The sequence below is a fragment of the Schistocerca cancellata genome, chromosome 2, assembly GCF_023864275.1.
Source record: "Schistocerca cancellata isolate TAMUIC-IGC-003103 chromosome 2, iqSchCanc2.1, whole genome shotgun sequence".
In the NCBI taxonomy this organism is placed as follows: Eukaryota; Metazoa; Arthropoda; class Insecta; order Orthoptera; family Acrididae; genus Schistocerca; species Schistocerca cancellata.
In genome coordinates, this window is record NC_064627.1 from 419,487,680 (window position 1) to 419,501,857 (window position 14,178).

Genomic DNA, 14,178 nt, shown 5'->3' on the forward strand with positions numbered 1-14,178 from the left:
CCATTCTTACCTGCTCAGCTCTACCTGTGTGCAAAATCTGTTTGTGCACTTGCTGATCCCATATTCCAGTTGCAGATTTCACAGGCAAGGAGCAGAGAAAGGAGTGGGGACAGAGGTGTTTCTTATTCTGAGCACTGAAGCAATCTCGCATGTATCTGCCAGGGCTTCTGCTTCCACTCTTGCTGTTGAATCTAGGCAGAGTTTGTTAACTTTTCTAGCCGTTTGTTCCACCAACATGAGACATAAATAGCAGATTCATGAGACACAAATAATAGATTTTTGAACTAATTTGTATCTACTCAATTTTATAACCTGTAACACCTATAATGTTAATGGTTCCTGCCTGCAGTTATATTTCTGAAACTGAAATCACAACATGAGGCTAGCCAGCAAGTCTAGGCATAAATTGTCTCTATATTTGTTGCAGATAAATTACCGATGCTATGACTAGCTATTACTCAGTCTTAGATGGTACTTAGTCACTGTATTTGGTAGAACTCATTATGCAATTCTGGATTTGATGATGTGAGTTCTCAGATTGTAGAGCCTAGTGCCTAGAAAACAAAATGAAAATTCAGTCCCAAGGCTTAAGGGAATCAGTTTTTCTTCCCTGTCACTTGCAGATAAACTCCACATCAAAACGATAGACAGACCAATACTGGAAAACATGTTAATTACAAGAATAGAAAGTATATTCACCTTGATCTCTATTGGAAAGTAGACTGGATATGTTGCTACAATACGCAGAGGCAAATTATAGTGTTTTCAATGTTTTTTATTTGCAGTAGAGAGTAGTGATTGTGAAACAAACTGGACACTAACAGGCATTGACACTTAAATCAGGAGAGTAAGAAACATGAGCAGTTCAAAAGACAAAAGACTGCACAGATAGAGCACCATCTTTTAGGGGATACAGTATTCAGAAAAAACTGGATAGCATTTATAAACAGTCAACTAAAGATGAAATGATTAGAATCACGAAACTCATTATGTACATCCTAAAATGGTGAACTGCTTTATATTTTTTGATGCTTCAGAGTTTGCACATTTTGCGAATTGCAAATACAGTGACTTCAAATTAAGGAACTTTTTACAGCCATAAATTTCACTGCTGAATTCGATGGTCCACCTAGCCATTAGAGCTTGCACATGATTACGTGGCCCACGTGCAGAACCACATTCTTGTTCTCAGTGCTGGATGAGTCCATTCCTTTCTTCTGAAGAGGTGATTGCCTGTTGCTGGTCATCTACTGAGCTGTAAGCTTCCCATTGCGAGTGAAACATTTCCTGCCCACTTTGAATATACTTCATAAATGGAGGTGTGCACACATTGTCTGCACTGCAACCTAGCCTCATTCATCAGCTTCAAGATGAACTGCCCGTCTTTTCATTATAAGTCATAATTATTGTCATATTTCAACAAATAGGAAAAGACGGGCTGCTACTTGCCGTAAAGAAGACATGTCAAGTTGCAGACAAGCCCAATTAAAAGACACTCACTTATAGCTCTCGGCCACAGTCCTCATCGGTAAAAGACACACAAACAAGAAAGCACATCTCACACATCCACGACTGGCAACTCTAGCATCTCAGGTCAGAATGCAACATCTTGTGGGATGCAAGCAGTAATCTGGAGGGGGTGAGGAAGGGGAAGGAAAAGGGATAGGAATAGTACTGTACAGGTGGGGAGAGAGAGAAACTCCGTCTGGAAGAGTGTGCCAACAGGCACAGAATCAGGAGTTTGTGGGGCAGGGTGGTGGAGGGGGGGGGGGGGGGCTACAAATAGATAGGCTGGGAGATGAGAATGGGTAGGAGATGATAGGACAGCAGTGGTGGAAACTGTTGGATGGAGGTTGTGGGGACTGTATGTTACCGTAGGTTGAGGCCGGGATGATTATGGGAGTGGAGAATCTGTTGTAAGGATAACTCACATGTGAGCAGTTCAGAAAAGCTGTTGGTGGAGGGAAGGATCCACACGGCTTGACTAGTGAAGCAGCCATTGAAATCAAATGTGTTATGGTTCAGCTGCATGCTCTTGGCCTCAGTTTGGTAGTGGTTGTTCATGTAGATGGGAATTATCCATTCAACACATTCTCCACTCCCATAATTATCGTGGCCTGAATATACGGTAACATACTGTCGTCACATCTTTCACCCAACTATTTCCACTCCTCTGTTCTGTCATATCCTCCCCATTCTCACCTCCCATCCTCTTTATTCACAGCTCTCTACCAACACATCTGCCTGCCTTTCCCCACTCCTCTCCTTTTTTCTCCACTTCCCTGTCTCTCAACCTCCTGACGCAGTGCCTATTGGCAGTCTAGGCCCTTCACACTCCACCAGATAGCATCCTTACACTACTATCTCTTCACTTTCCCCTTCCCCTTTCCCACCCCCTCCAGATCGCTGCTTGCATCCCACGCAATGCTGCATTCCATCCCGATATCGAGTTGGCAGTCATTCGCGTGTGTGTGTGTGTGTGTGTGTGTGTGTGTGTGTGTGTGTGTGTGTGTGTGAGAGAGAGAGAGAGAGAGAGAGAGAGAGAGAGAGAACAGCGCCTGTGTGTGTCTCTTTTACTGACGAAGGCTGTAGCCGAAAGCTACAAGTGAGTGTCTTTTAATTTGGCCTGTCTGCAACTCGACATGGTTTTTTTATGATAAGTAGCAATCTTTTTCCTTCATTGTTGATATTCCTACCTGGAGATTCCATTGTTTGATTATTGTCATATTTGTATATTTAGTAAGGTACTGTGTGGAATGTAAATAGTTTGCAATGAAAAATAGGGGTTGCTAAGAGTTTGCATTTGGTGCCTGCTAAATCACATACTGCTGCATACAAAATGGAGCTAACATACTGAATTTTCCTCCCTTGAGACGCAATATACACTACTGGCCATAAAAATTGCTACACCACGAAGATGACGTGCTACAGACGCGAAATTTAACCGACAGGAATAAGATGCTGTGATATGCAAATCATTAGCTTTTCAGAGCATTGACACAAGGTTGGCGCTGGTGGCGACACCTACAACATGCTGACTTGAGGAAAATTTTCCAATCGATTTCTCATACACAAACAGCAGTTGACCGGCATTGTGTGGTGAAATGTTGTTGTGATGCCTCGTGTAAGGAGGAGAAATACGTACCATCATGTTTCCGACTTTGATAAAGGTCAGATTGTAGCTTATTGCGATTGGGGTTTATCGTATCATGACATTGCTGCTCGCATTGGTCGAGATCCAATGACTGTTCGCAGAATATGGAATCAATGGGTTCAGGAGGGTAATACGAAACGCCTTGCTGGATCCCAACGGCCCTGCATCACTAGCAGTCGAGATGACAGGCATCTTATCCGCATGGCTGTAACGGATTGTGCAGCCACGTCTCGATCCCTGAGTCAACAGATGGGGACATTTGCAAGACAACAACCATCTGCACAAACAGTTCGACGACGTTTGCAGCAGCATGGACTATCAGCTCGGAGACCATGGCTGCGGTTACCCTTGACGCTGCATCACAGACACGAGCGTCTGCGATGGTGTACTCAGCGACCAACCTGGGTGCACGAATGGCAAAACGTCATTTATTCGGATGAATCCCGGTTCTTTTTACAGCATCATGATGGTCGCATCCGTGTTTGGCGACATTGCGGTGAACGCACATTGGAAGCGTGTATTCGTCATCGCCATACTGGCGTATCACCTGGCGTGATGGTATGGGGTGCCGTTGGTTACACGTCTCGGTCACCTCTTGTTCGCATTCACGGCACTTTGAACATTGGACGTTACATTTCAGATGTGTTACGATCTGTGGCTCTACCCTACATTTGATCCCTTTGAAACCCTACATTTCAGCAGGATAATGCACGACCGCATGTTGCAGGTCCTGTAAGGGCCTTTCTGGATACAGAAAATGTTCGACTACTGCCCTGGCCAGCACATTCTCCACATCTCTCACCAACTGAAAACGTCTGGTCAATGGTGGCCGAGCAACTGGCTCGTCACAATACGCCAGTCACTACTCTTGATGAACTGTGGTATCGTGTTGAAGCTGCATGGGCAGCTGTACCTGTACACGCCATCCAAGCTCTGTTTGACTCAATGCCCAGGCGTATCAAGGCCGTTATTACAGCCAGAGGTGGTTGTTCTGGGTACTGATTTCTCAGGATCTATGCACCCAAAGTGCGTGGAAATGTAATCATATGTCAGTTCTAGTATAATATATTTGTCCAATGAATACCCGTTTATCATCTGCATTTCTTCTTGGTGTTGCAATTGTAATGGCCAGTAGTGTACATCAGTCACCAATGTCGAGAAATCAGATTGTATGTAGTGCAGTCACTTCTGATTGTGTGCACAAACAATAGAGTACACAGCTTGAGATACCAAAAAGAATTTTTGAGAAATGTAGCATGCAAAGCAGAGAGTATTTTGCCACGTAGCTAATATGCGAAACATTCTTAACTCCTGCAGTATATGAGTGACTTAAGATTTTTTTCAGTGAAATAATGTAGTTCTTTGAAGGGCCATTGAGAGCTGGTGAAGTGAGAATTAATATGGCTTTGTAACAACATAAATGAACAACTCACACTTTTATTTTTATACAGAACATGAACTTTTTATAAGCTACTGGCCTTACTTGTCCTCAAGTTTTTGATTAATAGTGGACTGTGTCAGGATACTGGCCTTACTTGTTCTCAAGTTTTTGATTAATAGTGGACTGTTTCAGGATTCTGTCACAAATGCAACTATATTAGCAAGTTAGTGAGACAAAATTGCATAAACCCCACTGTTTTGGCAAAGGAAGTTAATTTTTACGTCACAACAAGAGAGGAAAAAATATAAAAGACTGATGAAAATAAATATCTCCCTCTGTTGCTTAATCCTGCCCCATTGTGTTTTTAATAATAAATGGTTGACTTGTTGAATCATTTGTCATATTGACATAACTTGTTGATATGATACCTTACTGCCCCACTAGCTGTAGTTCTGAAGTTCTGTGAGATAGGCATTTGTGTGAAGGCATCAGCTGTAGAACTACATGTCCCCTATCATGATGTCCCATCTGCAATGGAGCACCCACCACTATCGTTATCCCCTCCCTTACTGTGCTGTCTGCGTAGCTAGGGACCAAGTAATATTGCTTGCTCTCTACCTTTCCATGACGACTGTTTCCAAAGACCTTATAAATATATCCCAAAGGATTTATATCTCTGTATGCTGGGGGTTTATCTTGACCAAGTATGAAAGGAAATTACTGCTACAAATGTATGTGTTATAACCATGACGAGACAAATTATATTTCAACAATTTCACAGTTTGTCATAGTAATCAGATATGTTCTGTCTCATGGTACACTTAAGGAAAGGTACTTTCTTTGCTTCTCGTGAACATGATGCCAGAATCACTTAAAGTAACTTTACTGGATATTATGGGTAATTCAGATAAAGTTATTTTTGAAAGAGTGATAGTTTGTTTTGCTCATACATTGAATCTGATTGTGGCCCATGCAAGAATACACATGTTAGGAATTTTTGCTGACATAAGTGAGAGTCTTAGTGCCTCCCACCTACCTCCTCCCAGCAAACAGTAATGTTAATTGACATGGTGAATAGAAAAGTCTCTCATGTTTCCAACATGAAATGGAATTTTACATTAAAGACTGCTGCAAATTATTATCAAAAATAACCACATTTATAATGTGGAGACAGAACTGAGCTTACATCTTGGCAAACCAATACATTTAGTTGTGCAAGAGGGCCCTGAAAGTAGATCGCCAGTATTTCAATTTTGGATGTCTGCATTTTGCCTTATGTCACATGTTGATATATTGCACACTCAATTGCAAAAATGTGTGGTTGACCCACTGATTGTATAAAGGCAATCAAATGTGAATAAGACTGATGGGAAAAAAGTACATAAACTGTTTATTATTTCAACAGTAATGATAACTATTAATACATTTATCTCAGATTGTTCACAGATATTCTAAATAAATCAGCAGCTACAAATGTCTTTCTTCAGGGCCCCAAAAACATGGAAATTGCATGGAGAGAGATTGTGATAGTATAGAGGATGTGCAAGGGCTTTCCAGTGAAACTTCTGCAGTGTATTCAAAACATATTTGCTAATGTGTGGGACGGCCCCTCAAAAAAAGTGAAGCATCCAGAAGTGGAGTAAAAAAATGAAATGAAACTTCACAGTTTGCGAGGGTATTCGAAGTTATTTCAGTGATTACAGTATCGATTCAAATTTACAAGGAACTTGTCAGTAGGAGACCACATATCAGTATGGCGTTACAACCCCTCTGGCCTGGAGGCATGCACTGATTCAGCCATTGTATTCTCTTCTGAAGCAAGCTGACCCACAACTGTTGTAGCTGGCATGGGGACAGAATTGATGTTCAGGCTGATCCCAAACAAGTTCTGTTGATAACAGGTCTGGGGATCTCGATGTTCACAAGAGTACCTCAGTGTTACACTGACAGTTCAAAGACACAGCAAGTATGGGCAAGCACTGTCATCTTGACTAATGGCACCACAATATTGTTGCACCTGAGGTAACACATGAGGATGCACAATCTCCATGACGCACATTGTGCCATTAGAGTTCCCTCACTGCAGCTGTGAACTTAAGTAATACCTGATGTCTTCCCATGCCATTATGCCATAAGTAACTCTGCTCTTTCTCTTAAAAATATTGGAAAAATGGGACCTCTCCCCAGGTCACCATTATACTCATCAACTGTGGCCATCTGGGGTACTTCAGAACCATGATTCACTGGTGAACACAATGCGACACCATTCATCAGCATTCCATGTTTCCCCATCACCGGTCACGGCACCACTCCAAATGCAGCTGTTTGTGGTTTGGTATTAACAGCATCCTATGCACGGCACAATGAGACCCCTTTTAAATTCTGCCAGATTCTGATAATGTTATAATGTTGTCTCATAGAATTATCATCTGTTTGTCCTCCACAGTGATCACTCAATGCTGTTCACACCTTTATATACCCTACCAGGTCTGGTAGCAACACTAAATACGAACAGCATTAATGCACTCTGGTAGCCATTCTACAGGCCACAGAGAACTGCAACTTTAATCACTTACATACCCATTAATGGTGTGTACATTTATGAAGTTATACTGACATCTGACCATGTGTCTGTCTTTGCTTCACTTTTTTTGTTGGCAGTGTATTTTAAAATTATTGAATCTTTTCACCATGAGGTAACTTCAGAAGCCACAATTCTGAACAGTTTAGAATATGCATATATATTTACTAGTGATGTAACTGACTAGGTAAAATCATGAAAATTGCAGTGTCCTGCACTTAAAACTCAGCTCACAATGCATCTTAACTATGAAAATGTTATTTAATATCAACTAACTTGTGTTTTAAAAATTTATATATAGAGCCAGAGTTGGGTCTTGCTGCAAAATGCTTCATTGTGTAGTTGTTTCATCCAAATGTTAGGAGAGCACAGACTAGTGATGTTTCCATGTGCAGCTTGAAGAAGTACAAATCACATCGACAAACTTTAAAAACGTATATGCACTAAGCCTTCTAAAATACTGTACTCTATAAAATAGTATAGATTAGTGTTCAACAAATATATGATGTGTTGATCAACAAATAGATAAGTATAAAACTTGCTTGTGGACAAAACTCTTTGTGGCTAATAATTACCGGTACACAGCACACACACAAATGGGGGATTTGTTGAAAATATAGATGCTGGCTCTCTTGTAGTCAGTGCCATTTAGAGGAAGATTAAACCTGCCAGTTTCTTGTTGGCCTTTGACAGAGACAGACTAAGTACCAATCTTTTTCACCTTTGGCCTTCCTTTAATTTCAGCTGACATCTACAATAGCTCAGAGCTTTCTTCCTCATAGTATTCATTCAATAATTTTTTCTTCACAGGGAACAACTAGCATCAGCTGAAAAGAAACAGTGACAGACCTCCTGAGTAGCGCCTTGTCTGTAATATCAATAATGAACTCTGCACCCATCTCTAACTCGTCACAGGTTAAGCACAGAGCTTCTGAGTGTCACAACCTTTGTTCACTGAAATTCACATCAGTTTTCTTCCTATTAAACAACATTTCTGGCTCATTAACTCTGATACTTTATTAAAAAAGTTTGATAGCAATGAGTACTTCATATTTTTGTTGCAGGATAATGTAGTGTAATGTATTACAATTGATAAAGCCATGTGTTACCTGTCTGCCTACCGTCAAAGGACAATTGCTATTCTGAAAATAAATTATTAGCTATTTAGTTTAGAATAACAAACTGTTTGGAAGTTTGTTTTTGTCTGCTCATGTAAACTGATACATATGGAAGCTGTGCATTTTCAAGGTGAGGTGACAATAACAGTTTTGTTATATGTTGCAGTACCTGCTGGCTTGGCAGTTATTAAGTGCTATGACATCCTGGCTTGGAAAAGCAAGGCGCACCACTGAATAATGGGGATACTTTAACAAAAATTATGCTGATGTCACAGAGGACATACGACGATTCGTTAGCTGGCAGATCTACATCTACATCTACATACATACTAGGCAAGCCATTGTACAGTGCATGGCAGAGGATATCCCTGTACCACTACTGGTCATTTCCTTTCCTTTTCCACTCAGAAATGGAGCAGGGGAAAAACTGTCTATATGCCCTATTTTTTCATATCTTATCTTATGGTCCCTATGTGAAATTTATTTTGGCAGCAGTAGACTCATTGTGCAGTCAGCTTCAGCTGCCAGTCCTCTAAACTTTCTCAATAGTGTTACTCAAAAACAAAGTCACCTTCCCTCCAGGGGTTCTCATTTGAGTTCCTGAATCACCTCCGTAACACTTGCGTGTTGTTTGAACCTACCAGTAACAAATCTAGCAGTAAGCCTGTGAATTACTTTGATGTCTTCCTCTAATCTGACATAGTATGGATTCCAAACACTCAAGCAGTACTGAAGAATAGATTGCACTAGTATTCTATATGTGGTCTCCTTTATGGGTGAATGACACTTTCCCAAAAGTCAACCATTCGTCTTCCCTACCAAAATCCTCACATGCTCGTTCCATTTCATATCACTTTTCACTATGTCCAGATATTTAAATGACATGACTGTGTCAAGCAGCACATTACTAATGCTGTATTCCAATATCATGGGTTTGTTTTTCTACTCATCCGTATTAACATACATTTTTCTACTTTTAGAGTTAGCTGCCTTTTATCACAACAACTAGAAAATTTTTCTAAGTCATCTTGTACCTCCTACAGTCACTCAACTTTGACACTGTCCTGTATACCACAGTGTCATCAGCTAACAACCGCAAACTGCTGCACACCCTGTCTGTCAGATCATTTATGTATGTAGAATATAATAGCGGCAGTATCACATTTCCCTGGGGCACTCCTAACAATATGCTTGTCACTAATGAATACTCACCATCAAGGACAGTATACTGGGTTCTATTACTTAAGGAGTCTTCAAGTCACTCTCACCCATTCCACATTCTCGTACCTCCGTTAACAGTCTGCAGAGGGGTACCGTGCCAAATGCTTCCCAGAAATCTAGAAATATGGAATTTACCTGTTGCCCTTCATCCATAGTTCATAGTATATCATGTGAGAAATGGCCAAGCTGAGTTTCACACAAGTGATGATTTCTAAAATTGTGCTGTTGCTTTATGGGAGTCAAGAAAATGTATTATATTCAAGCTGAGAATGCGTTCAAGGATTCTGCAGCAGACCAATGTTAGGGATAATGGTCTCTGATTATGCAGATCTGTTTTTTTCTCTTTATTCAGGAGTCACTTGCACTTTTTTCCAATTACGTGGGACTTTGCACTGGGCGAGAAATTCATGATAAATGCAAGCTAAGTAAAGGCCTAAAGCCATTGAATACTCTTTACAAAATAGTTGTCCATATGTGTATTTGTGAATACATTTCATGTATTTCATAATGGCTATAGTCAGCACGGTGTCTGTTTCTTCCAAGATGCATGCATGTCCAAAAGAACTTTCCATCATACTCCTGAACAACACAGTCACTGCAATATCACATTTAATAATGTGTTGTAGGATGCTTTGTCATGCCCACGATATGTATTATTGTTAATTCTGTTAAAAAGACAGCAACAACAGTAACAGAAATTGTAAATACGTTTTTCAAAAGGTCACACTCTACACAGGGACACTTCTTTAATTAAAAAATACATGCATAAATTAATGTATGTGTTCAGTCTATATAACAAACAGAATAACAATGACAATTAATATAGCTTACGAACAGATTAAGATGACAGGACAGAAAATGCTACATGTGCTGTATATATAGATTAAGGAAGATATCACTGCATTTTCAGACAAAAGCTAGAACCTTCCAATCAAACAAGGAACATGTAGACATACTGCATGATTACAGTTCAAATGTATAGTTGCTCAAGCTCTACAACTATAGAGCCTAGAAGATTTGTCGGAGATGGCAGGTACGGTATGAATCCATACATGCTATAAAAATGGGTGAATGTGTGTGTGTGTGTGTGTGTGTGTTTGACCTAAACCATTGATTTCAACCAAATTTGGTGTACAACATACCTTAATGTCAGACAACAATGCTGTGGGGATAAGAACCACCTACCTATCACAGTTCAGGAAAATGTAATGAAATGATTGTGTGGCACTGGCCTCATCCAGGGAAGTTCTGCCACCAAGTTGCAAGTCTTATTTCAGCTGACGCCACATTCAGCGACTTGTGTATCGCTGATGATGAGTGTATGATGATGACAACACAACACCCAGTCGCAAATGGGGAAAATCTCCAACCCAGCTGGGACTCAAACCTGGAACCACTGCATGGTAGGCAAACACATTATCACTCAGCTAAGCAGGCGGATTGTAGTTCAGGAGACATGACATAAACAATTAGATGCATGAAAAACTTCTGCATCATGCACAATGTTTAAATTTATTACTTCTGTGCTACTAACTCTATCTGCAATAAATTTTTGAATGTGCCTGCACAAATATATATAGTTATACAACACACAGTTCAAGAGATACGACATAAAACCTGAGCTGTATGAAAAACTGCCACATCAGCCATGAAGTTTTAACACATTTTATTCCATACTACTAAGATCCTTCTACAGTCTAGTCAACATAAGGAAATCCCAGATACCTAGCAGCACTTTTTACGGCTTGCACCTGTGAAGTGCAAACAGATGTAGGTGAAAGTAATATCTGCCTATAGACAGACAAGTGAAGCAGTTGTATCCAGCATACAGAAATTATCTGAGATACTCTATTTATACATTTATACGTTATGCACATTTCTTTTTATAACTACTTCATGATATCAAAGAAGTTTTAATGAATACAGGTAAATGAGATTTTTTTGATATTACATGACAAATACATTTCATTTTTTGTTTTCGTTTGTACGAGGATTGACTGAAAAGTAATGCCTCTACCTTCGTAACACTTCAACAGTTGGCGACATTGGTATGTGTCAGGTACTGGCTTGTTCCATAGCCTCTTCTCCACAGCTCCAATTGGTGGGAAGCCTTGGCATTGAATGGTTGTGTTGTTACAGTGTAAAGTATGGAACCGTGTGCAGACAGTTGGTCAATGCGATTTAAGCAACATACAGTCATTGAATTCTTGACAGCAGAAGGTGTCACCCAAAGGAGATTCATCGGAGAATTAAAGCAGTTTATGGTGATTGTGTTGATGTGAGTACTGTGCGTCGTTGGAAAAGTAAGTTTAAAGATATTGAGGCGGGAACATGTGACCTGCACGACAAACAAAGAGTTGGACGTCCTGTGACAGCAACCACCGAGTTTCACAAGCAAAATGTTGACAGATTGATTCAGGACAACCATCGTATCACTCAGAGAGAAACTGCAAGCACAATTGGCATTTCACAAGAACGTGTGCGTCACATTATTGCTCTGCTTGGCTATCGGAATATCTGTGCACTTGGTGGTTGCTATCACAGAATGTCCAACTCTTTGTCACGCAGGTCAGATGTTTCCGCCTCAAAATCTTTAAACTTATTCACCCAACAATGCACAGTACTCACAACACAATCACCATAAACTGCTTTCATTCTCTGATGAATCTCCTTTGGGGTGACACATTCTGCTGTCAAGAATTCAGTGACTGCACGTTGTTTAAATCACATTGACCAACCATCCGAGCTGGGTTCCATACTTTACACTGTAACAACACAATCATTCAATGTTAAGGGTTCCCACCGACTGGAGCTGTAGAGAAGAGGCTACGGAACAAGCCAGTACCTGCCGCATACCAATGCTGCCAACTGTTGAAGAATTACGAAGGTAGAGGCATTACTTTTCAGTCAACCCTCATAATAGAAAATTAGTAAAATGAATACCCAAAACAATGATGGGTTTGTAAGCTAGTACATTATATGAAAACTTCTTGTAAAAGAGCACCTATTGAACAACAGGTACAAAGAAAAGCAGATGTTAGTCAAAATAATCTTGAGTACCAGAATAAAGTCTCCAGCTGCTACTATACAAAAACTTATCACAGAAACTCTCAAGAAACTTAAGAAAATTTTATGGTGCAAAAATTATGGTCCATTCTCATTCACTGTATTTTGTAGATGCCACCCGAAGCAAGATTTTAGGTATGTGAACTGACTCAAAATGGAGAGTAATAAAGAGAAGTAACAAAACTATACTAATAATTATCTACTGCAGCAGACTGCTTGTGTTCAATATAGTAAAAGAAGCAGCAAAACTGCTTTGTGAAAAGAGTTGTTGCTTCCTCAGTTATATACCAATGTCTGTGACTGTTACAATACCCAGAAAGAATAGTTGAAACAACTAAAAAAAGAACTGTAAAACACTATGCCAGCCATCAATATTAGTGCCACACCAAGCTAATTCTATGAAAAATATTAATTAAATGTGAAAGCAATCAGTATTTACTTCTGAAATCAAAGACAGCAATATCAGCTGGTATGTGAATAGAAAAAGTAAAGACTTCTGTCTGCAAGAGGAGGTTTGCCATTCCGTAGTATTTTAACTTGCATGAGGCATATTGTTATGACAATGCTGCACATGTGAAACCAATAGCAAGAAGAGGGCCATACAGATGAACATGAGCTGAAACATGCAGTGTGACCACAACACTAAGTAGCTACTGTTTCATCTTTTTTGCATGGCTGTAATAGACTACACAGCTTTGTTCAGAGTACTGGCTTTACATGGGAGCCATATTGCAAGTTGGCAGATCTATGCTGTGTACTAGTGGCATATATATAGTTTCATCAGAAACCATATATACCTCAGACAATAATAAGCATATTAAAGCTATTACCAACAATCTGTGTAGCAAAATGTTTTGCTCTGTATACATGTCAGTTTAGAAGGTAGGAGGTGCAATGGCTGAGGTAAGCTGTGAGGACATGTCATGAGTCATGATTGGATAGCTCAGTCAGTATAGCACTTGCCTGTGAATGATAAAGGTCACAGTTTTGAGTCCCGGTCTGACATCTGGTCTTAATCTGCCAGAAAGTTTCAAATCAATGTACACTCTGCTGCACAGTGAAAATTCATCCTGGATGTCAGGGCATTACTGACCACAATTTGGCAACCTGAACTGTTAGGTGGCATAGTGGACAAATATGAAGAATGATGATTTGATGCACCATTTGGTACAGTTTCGATCTCAACTCCCATGTATTGAGAATGGATGCCACATCAGAGAAGTTTTGGAGCCTGAAGTACTACCCTTCAAGCAATCCAAAGACTTTATTACAGCAGGACAATTCCTGATCACATGTGGCAAAGAATGTACAAGCACTGGCCACCAATTTCTCAGTCATGATCCTCCAGCAGTCACTGGCAATACCCCGTGGGCTACCACACAGAAGGCATTTTTCCAGAAATATATCTAGTACCACTTCTGTCCATGCTATTATATTGAAGCTCCACACACTGCTGAATCTTCAAGCCAATGATCATGTACAGTTGAGAAATCCTGGTCATTTGTGTAGGGTCATGAATTCAATCTGTAGAACAGAGTTTATCTTAGGCACACGTATCCTGCTTGGTGTTGCAATTTTCACAAACATTAATGTTTATATTGGTATTTGTTGCACCACATTAAAAACTTTTTAACTTCACTTTTATTGAATCATTAGA